A 14,388-nucleotide genomic window follows, 5' to 3' on the forward strand; every position below is an offset into this window, starting at 1 on the left:
TTTTAATATAAAGGGTATTTCTTAGAAAACAATTGTTACTGTACCTACTAATCGTATGGCATTGTACAGAAAGTACAGTTGTACTGCTGTCAGCTGGCGGCCACCCAGCACACAAACACTTAACCCATTACTTCACTGTGCCACCCTGCAGCTGGACTCACCGCCCGGCTCTTGAAGGCGATGAGATTTTTAACGTTCACTGAAGACAAGGTGAGATGTCCCAGTTGAACAGCTGACAGCACGATCTCAACTTTGCCCTTGCTTACACTCCCTGCTACACTGCCATGCTGTTTACACCAATCTGCATCGTGGTTCTGGATGAATTAATTGCTCATTCAATTAATTGTTCATTCTTCTCATGCAACACTCCCACTTCCTCCCTCCCCTTAGGTTATAAAGGCTCTAACACAAGCCCTGTTCTGCTGATGGCCAATGTAACTAAGTAATCAACAGCAAAAGCCCAGCAGAGGAAGGTACAATGTATGATTTGGCGATGACCACTCTGAGACAGACTACTGCTGTTGCAGTCTTGAAAAAATTCTTGTCAGATGAAAAACAAAGTTAGATTTATTACAGCTGTAATGCATGCCATTTTATTTTATTCTACACAACTCTGGATTTTACTCTAGACAAGGCTAGTATACTGCTTTCATATGGAGTGATATAAGTGAAATGAGTACATCTGTATTCAACGATTCAATGCATCCTGACCTACAGTACAAGACATATCTTCCTCCATATTCCACCTGCACCACTGAGCGATGAATTATGGAATGCTGCACAAGGCTGGAGAAACCCCGATCTCATCTTCACATCAGTGAGAGCCAAGTATGTAGCAGCTGTACACAACCCGAGAGAAATAATCAGTTTCACACACCTGATACACAGTACAGGCATGAGGAATAGGTCCAACTGCAAGGCTGCATAAACCCACGAAGTACGAAGAGGCTACGGTTTCATTTCTGAAGCTGAACCCCCAGCGCTTCCATCCCAAAGGAAGAGAACAGCACACAGATGAATCTCCAGGCAGCCACGGGCTTTATCCTGCAACACGCATCTCCGTACTAAGGCAGTACAGAGAAGCGAAGATGGGCGTGAAAGGAGAGAGACCATTTTCAACAGCACTTGTGGATTAAACTCACTTGTGGATTCCCACCACCACCGTTAGCACAGATTCTGAGCAATTCTGAGCACAGGGGCTGTGTGTAATGAGAGGGCTCAGTTGGCCTGCAGCATTTGGTGAACTGCACGTGTGTTAAACGGGCTGCCCCCTCCAACCTGGTAACTCCCCGCTCCTCTCTGGAGGTTACTTTTGAAATCTTCCAACCGCTACAGTGAACCAGATAAAACTCACAGAGAATTAGGAAATTTGCCTCCCACTGTGTGTATTGAATCATAAATGATAAAAATAAATAAATAAGCCCTCAAGTTTCCCTCTGAACTGCAGAGTAAATACTTCTTAAGTGTGGAGCAAGTGGTTTGAAGAGCTTGTTTCACTTGTTCCATGCAAATATCAAGATTAACAAAGAGATTAATTATATCCCATTTTTCTTCTTACAAAGGATACAGGCAAATTTAGAATAACAAAAATAAACCCTCTGGATAAATATTCATAACAGTGCTGAGCAGTACAAAAGCAACTCATTTTTTATGTAGAAGGGGGGAGAAAACAAACTGTCATGAGTGCTCCAGAAGCATAAATACATATTAAGTAAGGAAGTCTCAGAGGTACACTTCCTCGGTCTGTGGAAAGAGGGCTGGGGGCTCAGAAGGCTGTGCAACATCTCACGGTCTCAAGGCCTGAACTCCAGTTAGAGAATTCAAAATGAAAACTGGACTTGGACCACAACAAAACACGTATCTGTTCCTATTTCCTTCTGTTCTTGTGAGAGCTGTAATCGGGGGTTCAGGTCTCCCAACAGCTTCGAAGCTCAGGAGGATTTTGCTTTGAGGTGCAGTGGCAAGTCCTGTCTGTGTTATTAGCTGATTGAGTGTATTATGCAGGGAACATTGGCCAAGCACAAAAGAAAAGTGGCACCATCCCTGCACCCACCTTTCCACACTTCGGTGATAAATAACAGCCCAATTCCCGAAACACGTGTGGCATTGAAGATTGAAATGCTGCGTGAGAAACAAACTGATCGTGCAGTTCACAGCAGGTTTGGACTGAGGCAGAGAACTTCGTGTTTATTTTTCTCCGAGATCCCACTTCACCCAAATACACACTTATCTGAGCACTGCGCATTAGATAGGCAACTACAGCATACCATTACACCGACAGGTGCTCTTCTATAGACTAACAGCAGTACCGGTTCTTGAAGTTCTTTGGCAAGCTCTTGTATTATTTAGTTTAGAATTAAAAGCCTTTTTTTTTTTTTGTCCTTGAAGTCACACTATCAGTGGGATTCTCAGATATTATCTTTCAATTTCCAAGCTTTACAAAACCAAATCCCCCTAGCAACAAAATGTGTTTTTTAAATTATCATCATACCTAATATCCTGATCATTAGAGGCACTGAATCATAGTTTCTGCATGCTGATAGTTTGTGACGCGGTCTTGTGTAGGTGGTTGAAGCGATTCAGTTCAGATAAAAGAAGATACCAGGTTATCTATAGTCATTAGATGACTCCTCAAGACCAGTAGGTTTAGAAGGCTATGGACAGAGAGTACACAACCCTGGGACATGCAGATTTGCAAAGACTTACTCATTTATGCAAGGAACAAAGCTCAATAGCTTGAAATATAGTGCCAACTGCTGAAGAACACTTAATTCTTGCTGGGGCAGATCTGGATTTTACTTTTTGAATACAGAAATCTAATAGAAACTCCATAATTCTTTGTGGCATCCCTTGAGCTCTTTTGGACTTTTCATCCAGTTTCAGGCAATTCCGGAGCTCACTCTCGCACGGAAATTCATACATGAAAACATCCATGAGGTCACCTGCTGTGTAACATATATTTAACTTGCATCACTGCTGGGCAAAGTGTTACACAATGGTTCCTCATCACATATGATGAAGGAACAACAAACACAACACGTGTTTTTGAAAAGGACTGTAATGATACGTTACTTAAAAAACAAACAAAAAACAACAAAAAACTAAAAACTGACCACATTGGTCAGAAAATCAACACACAACTCTAATCCAGCATAGTCCCAGCACAATGTGGCACCTGCACTATCTGCATGCTAGAAATTAAACCCACAGTGCAGCTCAGTTCACAAAAGATTTAGGTCTTCAGCGGCTAATTTGGTTAGATGTGAAAACCTTTGTGAAATCAAACTATCAATCTCTTATTCAAAAGGAGCAAAAACCTCATGGGGAATAAACAAACATTGTTATTAATTGGGCTGCCCAAACTTGCATCCCTGCTAATGCCAAAATATATATTTTTTTGCTCAATACTGCAACTCAGTCAGCCAAACCTATCTGGGAAGTTCAGGTCACAGATCTCACCCAAACTAATCGAACAGGTGAATTTAGGTCCAATTTGCATTAGCATTTTAACACATTTGTTTTTAAATGGAGTGTGTGTGTATGGGACAGACTTAGGATTGCCATATCCGCTAGAACACCAGATGTAATTCATGGTCCTTAAATTATCACCTAATGGAGCCATTACACCTCAACGGTTATGTATAATCCCATCCAGGATCTGACAGCCCTTAAAGCACAAAGTACCACAATTACTTAAATCAGCCATTAGGAATCTAAAGTTTGGGTGCATTTCCTAAGCTCTACCTTTCCATGCTTACTTTTAAAGCCTCATTTTATCTTCTTTTGTGCTGGCAAAAAGACCTGAGTCATCATCCCGGCACAGCACTTTTTCTTTCACCTTCCTTCAGGAAAATGCTTAGGCACACACTTGATTCTAAACATGCACTTACACGCTAGGCTTTACATACTCTTGTAAAGGCTCCCAATTCGTATTGGCTGTGTATTGCCTTGCCAATGAGTCTGGCTTCAGTCCTTAAAGCCTCCTACAACGCACACGAAGCCCCTCGTCATGCCTGTGCAAGGTCCATCTTTTCTAAGGGTGATGGATGCCACCTGGAATGCTGTTACGGTTAAGTGGAAGCAGAACAGGAATGGACTTCACTCTGCTCCACGTTATCTCAGTTACAATAACATTTGAGTGCTTTTCCAGAACGCTGGAGTCAACACGAACAACATCTGTCACTTGGTGTTTGAAGGGAGTTTATCTGAAGGACTGGAAATAAAAAAATGCCTCCAGGGTTTTTATTAGTGGGAACAAGGGAGTGCTTCTGCCACTTGCAGCACACGAGGTCTGCAAAGGTTAAGAACCACCAGCACAGATGCAGAGCTGTGCAACGCAGGATTTATGCTGCAGTGTTTTCAGTATCTGCAGGGAAGGAACCAAGGAATTTGAACCCAGATCTCTGCAGTAGTTCTACAAGGCTGCTACTCTTAAATATATATATATATATATATATATATATATGTTTTTAAAATAAAAGGTCACAGAAAGAGCCCTGGAAGGCACCTCAAGATACCTTTTCTTGAGGCAGGATCACACACGCCTACCTAAGCCAGACTTGGCAGATACATGAGTGTTTATGTTAAAATTTTACAGTGGAGGGAAAGATCACGACTCCTCTCAGTAAGATGGGGCACATTCCACTCCCCATGGAACCAGCACTAGCATCTGTCCACCAGCATCTACCCAAAGATCTGCACTGGTGCAAGCTCCAGCCTGTCCCTTGGTAAACATGAAAACCTCCCAAGCCTGGTGCTTTTTTGCCCACAGCTGAAGGCTGTTCTCAGGTCCTTGCTTATTCTTCCCCACTACAATAAATCAACCCAGTAATTTCAACCTTTCCTGCAAGTCATTTTTTCCCTGGGAGCTTTTACTTTCTTTGTTGCTTATCGCTGGATTCTTTCCACCCCATCGAACTATCTTCTCCACACAACAGCACCCGAGGCATGTACCGTTCCCCCAGGGGAGGTCTCGCCAACGCTAAGCAGAGTGGAATAATTACCTCCTGTGTTCCACATGCAATATGGGTCCAATATCCAAAAATGTTGTTTGCCTTTTCTGCAGCTGAATCCCATTTTGACTCAGTTCGTAACACCACATCCTCTACCTCCTCACTAATTATTCCATATTACATATCTTTACATTTGCTTCCTCCTTTCTTGTCTTCATTAAATGTCATCCTTTTGATACAGGGACATTTTCCCAATGAATCAAAATTATTTCAAGTTGTATCCTATCTTCCAAAGCACTGACAACACCCACCTCTCCCTTCAGGTTAGTTTCAGATACGAACTAAGTAATTGAGGAGTCTCTAAGATATCTTACTGAATGTTTAATTTAATACGCAACACATTTACAGCCACTTAAGATTTCACAGTTGACATTATTCTATATGACCTCCCCAGAAGAATGCCACGCGACATCAGCCAGACAGTACTCACACTGTCCTGATTAGAGAAAGTTGCTCCCTAACAGATAGATTGAAAGACACTTATTATGAAACTTTTGGTGGGATAGGATTTCTGACACTCCAGTGACGATCTGTGCTACCAGTAAGTACGTGGCAGTAGGATTTAGGACTTAGAAACACAGGCATGAATGTATAAATACATTCTTGTACACTCAGATTTGTTATTTTCAACTCACCACCTATTTAAAAAATTCGATAGAATTCATAAAACGTTTATTTAGAAAAGCTTTTTGTTTCACCTTTCACTGGTAATCAGAAAAAAAAAATCAAGAAAAATCAAGCTAGACCTTTAATGACATTTTGACTTCTTTTTTGGAGCAATTTAAGGTAACAGCACATTTTATATATTGGATGCAACAGAGACAGAACTTAATACATATAATTATGCAGTTTGCAAATGTGACAGCTCTGATGTTGCTGCAGTGCAAGTCTATGCAGTTAAATTAGAATCATAATGACAGTAATTATACTAATTAGCCTTTTTTTCTAGTTTGTTACCAGCAAAGTTTTGCATATTTACGTGAGTAACAGCTACTTCAGCTTTCTCCTGAAAATCCACCATAACCAATTCACTAAATAGCCAATTTATCACAGCCGTGTAATACACAAGTAACATTCAGAGATGAAAAGGCAGATGCTAAAAGGGTAAGACTTAAAATCCATACAATGTTTTTCATAAATTATTTACATGCACAGTCTACAACTGTAATGCTTAGAAGTTTAGACAGGCGTAGGGTGAAGTATTTAATGCAATCCACAGGCAGCACCACGCTGACGTGTACGAGTACACACACACAACAAGAGACTGCTCTGCAAATGACATGGAAACAGCAAGGCGCCCGGTTCTCTAGCCCAGAGACAAGGCGTTGAGCAGGACCTATTAATCAAAGTGCTTTCAAACCACATTTCACTCTTAAGATGTGAAAAGCATAATGCACCGTGGATGCAAAGATCTCAGAGACAGACTCTGAATGCAGCTAAGTCCCAGACACATTCTGCATTTCACAATATCAAGAGGATTCCCTCAAACCTAACTGGATACAAAGCACACAAATAGGTGGGGTTTTTTTGTTTGTAACATCAGGACATTTTTAATGCCCTTAAAATTGCTACAGTGCACTTCCAAGGAGTATATTAAGATTACTATTATTAAAGTGCCACCTAGATGTCCCCAATAGGAAACATACATACATGCAGACAGTACAGAGCCAGGATCATCAGTCACATCAGATCATCTAGCACTTGGTATCAGCTACATCAAAATCCGCTGCTGTCCCTCTCGACTTATAACAGAAGTTATTGGTATTAATGAATAATTTGGTTTCTTTTCTAGCACTGAAGATGTCTGGAAACAAAGCCATTATGATTTTTCCCAGGCCTTGAGCCTGGCTCAGAAATGCTAACACTAAAAAGACTCCGGCCTCGTGGATCTTTGCAGATTTCCGGGATTCTCACACTAGAAGACAACTGTTATTCTGGTAGATTATTTCTCAGCCAACTGATGACTGTCCTAAGCACAATGAGTAAGTAGTCTACAGCCCAGTGCCAGAATCCAGGTTTGCTTTCTTTCAAGTGTACTTCAAGAACTGAAAAAGGAAAAAATGAAAGAAATTTCCCACTTCCTCACTGACTCACGTCAGCTGAAACTCCAGAATCCTGAGGTTATCCTTTCCCTTTCTTTAGGCCAGCTAGCAATGTCAGTGCCTGAACTTGGGCAGGGGAAGACTCTGGAGCATTTTTCTGTTGACTGACAGAGCTGCACATTATGCCTGTGCTGTTGAGTAACGGGGATAACAAACACTGCATGGTCTGTACCCCATCCACGCGCTGTATTCATGGTCATCCCACAAGTCTGCATACATCCTGAATTATCCTTCTGGACAGCACGCTCAAACTGCTGTCTGCTCTAGAATACAAACCTTGATTGAGTGCAATCTTGAGGGCAGGCTAAAGCAACCATTAACCCAGGACAGACGTAGCCATAGGATAGAAACACTGAGTTCCTTGGAGTAGCACAGCTCAGAGGCGCTTCCTGCTCAGGATATATTAGGACGTGGAAACCTGCCCGAGAGAAATACCCTGCCCAGAACAACGCCAAATCATAAAAAGCACCACTGGCCTTGAAAACGGCTTGTCAAGGCCACTTACATAAGGCAGCTGCAGCTCCCATCCAGCTTCAGAGCATGAACTTTCGGATCGGTCAGCCCTGCGTGCGGATGTCACGCTGTGGTTAAGGGACAGGACAGAGCCACAGAACGGGTCATTAAATTTAACACTTACTCTAAACGGTAGAGGTTTGACACTGATTCTGCTGGTAAAGACCTTTAACTTATACCTCTAAAAAGCATTCACAGCTAGAGCTAGTCTGATATTAATAGCCCCTAAAGCGGCCTAATTAAGGAACTGCAGCTTTCATTCACTGAAGTCAGTGACTAGGAACCCCCACGCTCCCCTAGGTGTGGTAACACGCCTGATCGGAAGTCTCATCCCCAAAAGGGATGAGCAGTTGCAGGGAGCACTGTATCTGATAAACAGTTGAGCTCCCACTTCAGTACCTAATAGAAGTGGCTGGGTTTTCAAAACAGGATTGAGACAGCTAATTACATAGACAATCTGACTGCAAGTGCTGCAGAGCTCATGGGTGCCGGGTTCACTTAGAGCTGGATCCCCTCCAGATTTGTTATTCCCCAACAGGGACACAAGACAAGCTCTCCACTGTTTTCATCAGCCGGCCACTTGCACTGCAGGTGTTGTAGTGACAATTGCTAACAGCTTTACCTGAGCCTGTCTGCATGAGCAATTTCCATACCACCATCACATTTTTGGAAGTTTATTACTGAGTTACAAAAAGTGGCTTTGAATTTGAAATTCAATAATCAACATGGACTGAACTTGGGGATGTTCTTTTATTCTCCCTGTTTTAAAGTGACAAAATAGAAAAAAAAATGAAATTTATCTAGTTTCAGGCTTTTGCTGTTGCTGCTTTTTTAAATACTTCTGAACAGTAATACTTTTATTTGAAATTTGAAATTTAAATTCCATTCCAGTAGTATCATACAACACAGAAACAACGGTAAGAACTGATAGCCAGGTACTCCTGCTTCTTGCAAAGACCCCTCTGACTTTAGAAAATGTATTTTCCTACGGAAAAGATCTGAAACCTTTTAAAGTCAATTTCTGACCCTTTTCTACAAAGATAGGAGACACAATTAAACAACGATTTCAGTAGGGGATCCCAAGTTCTTTCAAAATCTAATAAAAAAATCACAGCGTCAAAACTACACAATGTGTTATAATTTGACCTTTTTTTTCCCTCTGATAAAGCTTGTTCAAGGCTGCCTAGAGTACTGCTAAAATGCCTTGTTGTATGAGAACAATTTGTAGCACAGTCTGTCATCTCTCTCCTGAAGGCACAATCTGAAAATCTGTTCGAGTCAGTAACAGCACGCATTTCACTGACTTCATTGGGCTTTTTACTGGCAAAACTTGAAGCAAAAGCTCACATTATAGGATTCTATTAAAACTATTTTTATAAATAGCACCATCTGTATGTATTTCCTGACCTCTCTAATAGCCACTTACAAGGGGGAGTGAAGCCCAGTGCATCGATTTCACTGTTGTACAGGATATTTTACATTGGCCTATGGCACACTAAGTTCCTCTCCACATTCAGAAGGTTCAGCAGGACATGGATTACGAGAACACAATTTTCATCGACTGGCGTATGAGGCTGTATAATTGGTTTGTAGGAAGCTTCACGTAACGTAACATTCCATTTAAATCATGTAATATATTAAGTCAGTCGACTAACAGATCCAGTCCAAACAGTATTTGGAAGACAACTACCACATTGACAAAATCTTAAATATACCAGTCTTGGTATAAGAAAGTGTCCTGTGAAAGACTCTGGAAATAAAAGTGAAGACAAGAACATGCATTTTTTGGCTTTCAATTAAAATAGAAATGACATTACAAAGTTCCACATGGTCTATATACCCTAGAAGGATTACAAATCAGAATCACATAAAATGCTTACCCTCAGAAGGGAGTGTGCTGGTTTTAGTTGGGATACAGTTAATTTACTTCAAGGTAGCTGGCATGGTGCTATGTTTTGGATTTGTGATGAAAACAGTGTTGGAATCACACCCATGTTTTAGTTGCTGCTGAGCAGGGCTCGCACAGGGTCAAGGCCTTTCCGTTCCTCACACCGCCCTGCCAGCGGGTGGGCCGGGGTGCACGAGGAGCCGGGAGGGCACACAGCTGGCCCCAGCAGCCCAAAGGGACCTTCCACACCACAGGACGTCACGCTCGGCAACAGAAGCTGAGCAAAAGGATAAGGAAGGGGGTTGGGAGGGAAAATACATCTGAGTTATGGCATTTGCCTTCTCACGTAACTGTTACACGCGATGGAGCCCTGCTATCCTATGAACTGCTAAATATCTGCCTGCCAATGGAAAGCAGCAAATGAATTCTTTATTTTGCTTTGCTTGTGTGCACAGCTTTGCTTTACCTATTAAACTGACTTCATCCAAACGCATGAGTTTTCTCACTTTAACCCTTCTGATTCTCTTCCCCATCCTGCTTAGGGGTAGGTAAGCAACTGTGTGGTGTTTAGCTGCCAGCTAGGGTTAAACAACAAGAGAAAAAGGGAAAAAAAAACCACCACAGGAGTTGGGTATTGGCTAATCTGTTATACACTAGACCAAATTACACCGATGTACCCCATATACTACAGCATTCCAGCAAAACCTGTGAATATAGCACATTTATGACAAACAGTTGCTCTGTCTTTTTGATAACTCTATTACTTGAGTTCAAAGAAGGTTTATGGACTAGAAAGCCTCAGGTATGGTCATGAATGTTTGATGCCTTCACATATACTATTATTGCTGTAAAGTCACTCCCTGTTGGAATTATTTCATTCTGACGGTCTGTGGTCATTACAGGCCAACGGGAGCAGTACGAGTATTAACCACTATGCACTTCCTATATTACAGGATTATTTTTGCATTGAAAATGGTACTAGCTCATTCAGCCTGTTTCTCAAAGAACACAGCATAGTCTTCAAACCTGCAAAAAGAAACTATTAGCTACCAGTATTTGTGCAGTGCCTAAAACCCAGCCTGTTAACATGAGGTGCCTACAGTCTTTTAAAAAAAAAATAAAAAAATACACGATCTATTTGGAATGACTGAAGAAGGGAAAAATTCCCAAAGTGCACACATTTTATTTTGAATACAGCAATAAATTTGCCATTAAAGCCTTTATCACACAGAAGAAAGTACTGACTATTTTAAAATTACAAACAGCCCACCCCATCCCAGTGCAGACAGATGACTTGTTTTCTATTCTCATAACACTGTCCTATGAGAGGCAGTTTACAAAGGTAACTAGCAGAGGGAATTTAATAAAGCTATTGTGGCCAAAGCAATTTCATTCCAAAGCCCTGAGAAAGCGAATCAAAACCCTTGTTGGAAATTGTGTGTGTAAATTTGGCCTGGCTTATTGCAGAAAATCTCAATAGGACAACTATTCAAACAACACCCAGACAGCACTCCATATAGGATTTGAACTTCCCTAAGGTCTCAGTTGGCTTCCACCATAGTAAGCATCAATGGCAAATTCTGACTTTAGACTGGTATCTTGTCTGTGATCTCACAAACAGGGATTTGGTTTGGGTCAGTCTCTGCTGACAATCTTTGTACTCCCTGGATTACAAGATTTAGCCGTACTGACACCTGCTATCAGCACCATGGGGTTAGTAAATGAGCGGTCCCAAAACACAAGGAAGGTACAGCATATGGTAAAAGAATACCAATAAGTAAGGATTTTTTTTTTAAACAGTATACGTATATATAAATTTTAAGCCTGTAGCTCCCAAAATACTAGTCTTGGATGCCTTTAGTTTTCCATGCACACTTGGCCACCCTTAGCTTTTCTTCATATCTGTTAGATATTATCTTACATTTCTGTTCTGGTAGTTACTCGTACATTCACAAATAATAATAATAAAAGTCTACCATGCTGCTGCCATTTAATATTGTGTAGATAAATTGCCACCAAGTAGAATGCAACCACGTGTGACTTAAAACAAATAAAACCACCACACCCCCACAACTGGTTTCATTCTGCATCCTCCTCAAACTCAAGTTGCAGCATACAGCGATCGCTCATCCACACGCATCCACACAGTGGTGCACAGGAACTTAACTTTTAGAAGAACTATTTAAAAGCTGTCGATTCTTGTAGGTGGAGTGGGAGGGAAAGGAAAACAGGAGAAATGTATTTCTGGGTGGGGAAACAGACTAAATAAATAAATAGGCAGCTAACTACTGTCGTGTAAGTATTGTTTGAAGAAGCCATAAGTAATCCATCTCAAAATGCTTCTCAGAGAGAAAACAAAACAAAACTTAAAAGGTCTGCAGCCTCACAGTGCCACAAAGTTAAAATTTGAGTTTGGGTATGGATCAGAAGTTAAGAGAAAGGCTCCACGTTGACTACTTCTAAAATTCATTCTGATGAATGGGAGAAAAAGAAAACTCATTCATACACACATAAATCATCTTTGGAAACGTAAAGTGATAGGTCTGCAGTCCTGCTGGTTATACTTGTTGCAGCACTTCTGTAATACTAAAGTGCACATTTTCATCCGACTCATTATCATTACTGAAGCGGCAAGCAATGCCTCACCCCTCAACCTTCACCCAGTGGGGAAAGACCAAACATCAACAACCATTTCTCTTCTCTCTTCTTCCCCCTCAACTTCCACTCCCTCACACGTTTCAAAACACCACTACTCCTATTTTATAGATGTTATTCATCTAAAAGGTGACAAAAAAGCAAAGCAACTTCCCAGAACAATACACTACAAAAACAACAAATGAAGGAACAGAAAGACAGTCCAACTTCTCGTTATCTGGTCTGCTGTGTTATATTCCCCTCTCCAAAACAGCTTAGGACTCCCAATTACCAATTGTCTTTGGGCATTAGGTGAGGCTGCCTACCTGCACTCCTCCCAGCACGAATTAAAAAAATTGCTTCCAGGAGAATTAAATTCAGCGCCTTTTCACAACAGCTTTATCTCCCCCTCTGTGCATCACCCTGTGCACGCACTGTTTGCGCATCCTGCAGAGCGCTTGCTCTCAGCCTTAACAAGTGCTGACAGAGCCCAGCCCAATTATAAACAAGCAACTCACAGGTTATCTTCTATTGCAACATTACCTTTAAAACGCTTCAGTCATTTTTTGTCATTATTTGTCATGGCAACAGCAGTTGAGGCTTTTCTTTCCTGGTCCTCCCATTAGTTTCACTCTAAACTCCGCTCATTCTGCTCTTTGAACAAGGATATTGATTTGCTGTCCCATTGGCATCTCGGAAAAGCCTTAGCTTCCTTCTTGTGTTCTTGCAATTCAGCTTCAGCCAGATCCTGGCAGATTTTCCTCCCCAGTAAATATAGGGCCTAACAGGGACTGCACGGGGAACGAACCAGCATATCAGTGGAAAGGGATGAGAGGCAATGGGAAGACCTTGGGCTGTCTGGCCATCTCTTCACAACCCCTGGCACAGGAGGGGGGACCAGGAAGATCAGCTGTGGCTCTGCTCCATCCTCAGCCACTTGCCTACCAGCAGCAGGCAGTAGGATCCCTTCTCTCTCACTTCTCTACTGTGGGCATGCCTCAAGGAGGATTTTCCTTTTATGATCTCAGAATTAGATCATGCTGTATGGCTTAAGGGCAATTCAAGTAACTTTTTCTAGAATCCCTTTATTTTAATCTTTATTCTTGGACATGAAAAGTTACCATAGCACTTTATCTACGTAACTCACCTTCTTCATTCTTAACACTTAAATACCCTTGCAATTTGGTGTTACTATAAAACATTTTATACAGAGACCCAAAAGACTGCTTATGCTTAATCTTTATTAAAAGTCATGACTGGAGAAATGCTTGAATCTTGAATGGTACTAAGGAACTTAATCTGATCAAAACAAATAAAATTAACTGACCACATAGGTCAGTTGGGATCCAATTTAACTGATTGGCACTGACCACATCCAGAACAAGTTATTAAAAAAGACACCCAAAAAAATAAACCACACTGGTAACTGACACCTACGGAAGCAACATCCAACCAAACTCACGCCTGCAAGAAAAAAGGCTGCATTTGGGGGGTACGGCAGCAAGCTAAAGAATTCGACCGTTGTATTGTGGCTGACTTAACAGATGGTTAGCATAAGGGACACATACACACGGGGAGCCTGTGGGCAATGTTATTCCATGGGCTGGACGCTTTATGCTTTCTTTAAGGAAGGCTTTTTGTGCCTGCCATGTTCCTCCTCCACAGAGAAGCGTAACGCTTCAAAACCAGCGAACCTCACATGCCACAGCGCTGCATCCAACTGCTCACCCAGCCCGGTCCAGAAGCATTTCAGATGCCTTAAATTCAAAGTTTTTGAGCTTTCCTTTTGCTGCCTAATTCCCACCTCACTCATGGCTTTTGAAGCATTCATAAAATTAAGCATCAATTAGTGCAATTGTTTCTTTTAGCATCTACTTGAATATTACTCCCCTGAATTGACCTTTCCATAATGGCCCTTTTTTATTTATTTTTTGGACGTTAACAACAGCCAATTTCTTTCACTAGCATTGACTACTTTTTACATTTATCGTGGTCACATTAGCTCAGCTAATTGCTCTGACTGCTCTGCTTGCAATCCACTTAACTTTTCAAATTACCGAGCAAGACTCAAGAACACTTTCACCAGCCTGCGCAATAGACCTTCTGTTTTTTTGTTTTTGTTTTGTTTTTTTCTCTACTTCCACCTTTGCACACTGCTTGAAATGCACAGAATTCTCAATACAAAGTTTCTCTTCTTCACAAACACAGGCTTGGATTTGAAAATCACCAAGAAAAAAAG

At 41.4% G+C, this 14,388-nt stretch overlaps 1 protein-coding gene across 15 annotated transcripts in view; it reads right to left on the minus strand.

Annotated features, from left to right (window-relative positions):
• LOC308183005 (uncharacterized protein) overlaps nucleotides 1-14,388 on the minus strand; it is a 116,425-nt gene that overhangs the window by 86,395 nt on the left and 15,642 nt on the right. Inside the window, exon 1 of one of the 15 annotated variants that reach the window (XR_013942212.1) lies at nucleotides 12,476-13,558. The exons of the other annotated variants lie outside the window; for them this stretch is intronic. The gene's annotated coding sequence lies outside the window, so the exon portion shown is untranslated. Of the gene's footprint in view, nucleotides 1-12,475; nucleotides 13,559-14,388 lie in introns of those variants that run through there. 15 annotated transcript variants of the gene reach the window in all.

Source organism: Anser brachyrhynchus, assembly GCF_964034855.1.
Source record: "Anser brachyrhynchus genome assembly, chromosome: 26".
NCBI lineage: Eukaryota > Metazoa > Chordata > Aves > Anseriformes > Anatidae > Anser > Anser brachyrhynchus.